Below are 5736 nucleotides of genomic sequence, written 5' to 3' on the forward strand. Positions count from 1 at the left end.
CTTCAGTTCAAGTGGAATTAATGATATTAATCCACAGCTTACTCTTGACTGAACCCGTAGGGTCACACAAATAGTACGTAAACGGATCAAGTATTTAATGGCATTAAATACTCCATCTATGAATATTCGGAACCGACGGATCTTGGTTTCAGTGGGAGCTAAGATCGTCACAGGCAAGAAATGAATACTCCGGAAACGATGATATTGCCGGAAACGGAAATATGGATCGTATCGGAAATATGAATATTATCCAAGTCGTAGATGTTGCCGGAAACGGAAACATGGTACGTATCGGAAAATATTATTGGAAATGGAAATATTACCAGAATCGGAAATATTGCCGGAAACGGAAATATTGTCAGAATCGGAAATATTACCGGAATCGGAAAATAATTCCGGAAACGGAAATATTAAATATTTGTTCGAAACGGAAATTAATTCCGGAATCGGAAATATTAAATATTGTTCGTATCGGAAACAAATTCCGGAACTGGAAATTTAATCGGAAGCGTATCGTACGAATTAGCATCGGACGAGGCCTGCCGGACGAAGGCCCAGCACGAAGCCAGGCCATCGCCCAGCAAGCACGCGCGCCACAAGCCCAGCCAAGGCAGCGCCCAGGCCTACCGCAAGGCAGGCCCAGCGCGCGCCAAGGCCACGGATGCGTGGGCCGTGCTGCGTGGACTGCTGCTCGCACGCGCATGGGCAGCCCTTGTGGCTGCCGTGTGTGTGTGAGTTTGTGCTCATGCGTGATTCCTAAATCTACAAGAGTTAGTGTATGATTAAATTCCTATTCCTAATTAGATAAATTGATTAAATAGAATTCATGTAGGATTCTAATTTCAATTAATTCGTATCCTACTAGGATTACGATTCCTTTTCCATAACTCTATAAATAAAGGCCTAGGGGTCATTATTTATACACAAGTTTTAAGTATTCAAAACTAAGATTTTTAAGCAGAAAAATCAGCCAATATTCTTGCCTACCTAACCGAAAATATTAGAACCTTAAGGGCGATTCTAGTTGGTCAATCTTAAGGCGGATCCGGACGTGCTGTGGACTATCTACGGAGGGACGACACTTGGAGTCCTAAAGACTTGTTCTTGTTCGGTTCGGGCGCAGCTAGGGAAGGCACGCAACAAAGAGTATGCATCTAAACTATGCTAAATGATTATGTGTAAATAATATGTTTCCTGGCTTTATGGTTTTTCCGCATGATTTATGAACTGTCATATGAATCATAACCTAACAGTGGTATCACGAGCCCCTTATTATTTTCATAATCTAAATTGCATGAACATGGTTAAATATTACAAATTTGCAAGAATTAAAAGGGGTGATTAATTTTCGTAATTGTTAATTAATTGCAAATTGCGTTTATTTAATTATACGTACGCAGTTTTTCGGCAGTTTCTTCGTTACTCATCCGAATTGAGTGATTTTTGTGTCAATTCCGCATGTAAAAGGCATTCTAAAATTTTGACAAAAATAATACTTTTCAGCCGAACCCAGAATTCTCAAATTCGAAGCCTAACTATGACTTTTCGAAGGTTTTAGTTTTTCGAATGCAAAATTTCGTAAAGTTAAGATGTTAAATTAAATATTTGCGATTCTTGTTGATAAATCTTGAATTTTTGATTGACCTACTGCATATGTTTAACAAGTTTGAATGCCTAGTCTTGTTAATTATGCAATCTAATTTGTAATTATGATTAATTTGTTGAAAATTAGAATAATTTAGAATTAATTTGATTTTCATAATTAATTGTAATTTAATTAGAAACCTATGATTAAAAACCACCATAAAAATTGTAAATTTACGATAAATTTTAAATTTTTATGACCTAGACTTGAATCCATATCAATCGGAAATCAATTGGATAATAAATTTTCGATTTTTCGCCCTAAAATTATGAAATTAATATTATTTATTAATTTGTCATTAATTTTAAATATAAATTTTAAATTTTATGCGATTCGTTCATATAACTTGCACGCACGAAGCAATGGACGCTTCGTGTTACCCTTAAGGGGTGTTGTATAATGCGGGCATGCGACGACGAGCAAGGGAGCTCGTCGCCCGTGCGGCACGAATGCAATGAGCAAGGGCGTAGTGCACGAGCACAAGGCAGCAGCCCTGCCTTGTGTCGTGTGCCACGAGCAATGAACGAATGGGCATGGGCGAAGAGCGAGCCAAGGCAGTCGCGTGTGGGCAGCAAGCGAGCTGCGCCACAACGCGCGCTGCCTCGCACAAGAGCGCGCAGCCTCGCGCGCAGCGAGCGCAAGCTCGCGTGCCACGAGCGCTGCGCCCAGCATCACTCGCGCGCACAGCGAGCGATGTCGCGCGCCCAGCGAGCGATGTCGCGCGCCCAGCGAGCGATGTCGCGCGCCCAGCGAGCGATGGCTCGCGCGCCCAGCGAGCGATGTCGCGCGCCCAGCGAGCGATGGCTCGCGCGCCCAGCGAGCGATGTCGCGCGCCCAGCGAGCGATGTCGCGCGCGCGCACTGCGAGCGATAGCTCGCGTGCGATGAGCGCTGGCGCGCGCAGCGAGCACCAATGCGTGCGGAGGCTTGCGATAGGGAAGCAGCAGCTATGCGACGAGCGCATGGGCTGCGCGCACATGGCCAGCAATGGCTGTGTGCGTACGGCCCATGGGCGTGCAACGCGTAGGGTGTTTGCGTTACGATTAGATCGTTTTGAATGTTTAATTTGAAAATTTCAGTTCACGTAATTTTAATTAATTTTAAAATTAATAATTTGAATTATTTTCTTGGATTTTAATTTTGAATATTATAATTATAATAAATGATTATTTATTCTAATTATTTTACTAAAATTAAAATCATGAATTAATTTAAATACGACTGAAATTAAATTAAATTTTTGGATTCAATTATAAATTGATATGAGCTTTAAATTTTAATTAAATTTGTATGTTTCCGGTTGGACTAGAAATACATTTTTATGTTTAAAATTGGTAAAGCATATGAATTTATTGGTTTAAGTGGGAGCGCTTTTTAGTCATAAACTCTTGATTAGGTCTACAAATCCTTAAGGTTAAAACAACTTGATTAGAATTAATAAGGACTGAATAATTGGTAGATTATTGGTGCCCTTGATTAATTGCTGCAAATGTTTACGTGATGCATAATGTGTTTTACTAACCAGCTATGTGGGCCATTCATGATAATGAATGGGTGAATGGTATATATTGTATATGTACTGTTTTGCAGGTTATGAAGTGACTAGTATGGCCCAAATAGGATAGAAAATATGGTCTGCGTACCATTAATTTGAATGTAATTGGTCTAAAGTACCAAAGTTATTTTTCAATTCAAATATGGTCTGCGAACCATCAAATAGTTGTAATTAGTTATAGCTTATCCTATTTGAAGAAAATGGTGCCTCCCACGGAGATTTTCAAGACGGACTTTGAAGTCAAAGCTTCAAGATGAAGTCGGGCCATACTAGATCACAAATATCTTATGCATGTTTTAAGTTATTTATTGCTTTAAATATGTCTTAAAATGCATGAGATCAAAAGCTTGATTATGTTGCATGATTAAGGATTTTAGTTCACTTAAAATCTAACCAACATAGTAAGAGCCTTAAGTTCCAAACTTAAAAATTGAGTTAAAAGGTGCCATGCCAAAATATACACTTGCTTGGATATCCTTTACATCAATCTAGTAATAGTTTTCGCTCAGCGAGGTGTTACTTATTGGTCCTAAAGGGGCAAGGTACACAAATAATTGTGAGTACATGTTAGTTTTGGTGAAACTCAACGATATAAGTAAGGAGTCCTTTTATGTCGTGGCAAATTCGATAGGTTTACCTAATAAGTTCTTAGACGTACCTATCAACCAAGAATAGTTTCTAGACTATTAGCAAAAGGCTTTTGCTTACCTAAGATGTTCTAGGATTAAGTCGACAAACTGTGCTTAGTTCTTCAATGATTTTAGGATCTTGGAATCATTTTATTCACACCTGCCGGAACACATAATTTGAATAAAATGCTTAATAAACATTGAATTATGCATGTATGCTAGAATTTAAGTTTATTAAGAGAAACTGTGAATGGTTATTTATTTGTTTATTCTTTTCAATTGTAGTTTTTAATATGGCAAACAACAATTCATTCAACATTCGATCAATTCTCGAAAAGGAGAAGTTGAACGGGAAAAACTTCCTTGACTGGCAAAGGAACTTGCAAATAGTTCTTATGCAGGAAGAAAAGGAGTATGTCCTAGATGAGGCGATGCCCGAAGCTCCAGGCGACGGGGTCACTCAGGCAGCCCTCAATCGTTGGATTGATGCCAACAAGGATGTGAAATGTCTAATGCTCACCACCATGAGTGCGGATCTGCAGAAAACGTTCATCAACTCAGATGCTTTCACAATCATCAGTGAGTTGAAGAACATGTTCCAAGATCTGGCTCGAGTCGAAAGATTCGAGACTCATAGGCAAATTCTTGAGACCAAGCTTAAGAAAGGCGAGCCCGTAAGTCCACATGTTCTCAAAATGATTGGACTCATTGAGAATATGAGTCGGCTGGATCAGCAATTTTCTCAGGAAATGGCTATAGACACCATCCTCCATTCTCTTCATAGCGGGTATGATCAGTTCAAACTGAACTACAGTATGAATAGTCTGGACAAAACGCTCACTGAGCTTCACGGTATGCTGAAGACCGCTGAAAAGACGCTCAAAAGTGATAAGCAGGATGTGCTTATGGTGCGTGGGGGCAAGTTCAAGAAATCTGGAAAGAAGAGGAATGCTAAGAAAGGTGGCAACAAGGCCAGCCCAACTAAGCAAACTGGCGCCAAATCTGCAAAGAGAAAGGTCAGTCAACCCACTTCTGAATCCGAATGCTTCTACTGCAAGAAGAAGGGGCATTGGAAGAGAGATTGCTTGAAGCTAAAGGAAGATCAGAAGAACGGAACAGTCGTTCCATCTTCAGGTATTTTCGTTATAGACTGTATACTTGCTAATTCAACTTCTTGGGTATTAGATACAGGTTGTGGCTCACACTTATGTTCCAATCCACAGGGACTAAGAAGAAGTAGAAAGTTAAGCAAGGGTGAAGTCGACCTACGAGTGGGAAATGGAGCACGGATTGCTGCATTAGCTGTAGGAACTTACTATTTGTCGTTGCCCTCCGGGCTAGTTTTGGAACTGGAAGAATGTTTCCATGTTCCAAGTCTTACTAAAAACATCATTTCAGTTTCTTGCTTAGATGCTAAGGGATTTTCCTTTATAATAAAAGACAATAGTTGATCGTTTTATTTTAAAGAGATGTTTTATGGATCTGCTAGATTAGTCAATGGACTTTATTTATTAGATCACGACAAACAAGTATATAACATAAATACCAAAAAGGCCAAAAAGGATGATTCAGATCTCACCTATCTGTGGCATTGTCGATTAGGCCATATAAACTTGAAACGCTTAGAAAGACTTCAAAGGGAAGGAATTCTAGAACCATTCGACTTAGAGGATTATGGTAAATGCGAATCATGTTTACTTGGCAAAATGACAAAGCAACCTTTCTCTAAAGTTGGAGAAAGAGCAAAAGAACTATTGGGTTTAATCCATACAGATGTATGTGGACCAATGAGTACAAATGCTAGAGGTGGTTTCAGCTACTTTATCACTTTCACTGATGACTTCAGTAGGTATGGTTATGTCTACCTAATGAAGCATAAGTCTGAATCCTTTGACAAATTCAAGGAAT

The sequence above is a fragment of the Spinacia oleracea genome, chromosome 2 (genome assembly GCF_020520425.1).
Source record: "Spinacia oleracea cultivar Varoflay chromosome 2, BTI_SOV_V1, whole genome shotgun sequence".
Lineage (NCBI taxonomy): Eukaryota > Viridiplantae > Streptophyta > Magnoliopsida > Caryophyllales > Amaranthaceae > Spinacia > Spinacia oleracea.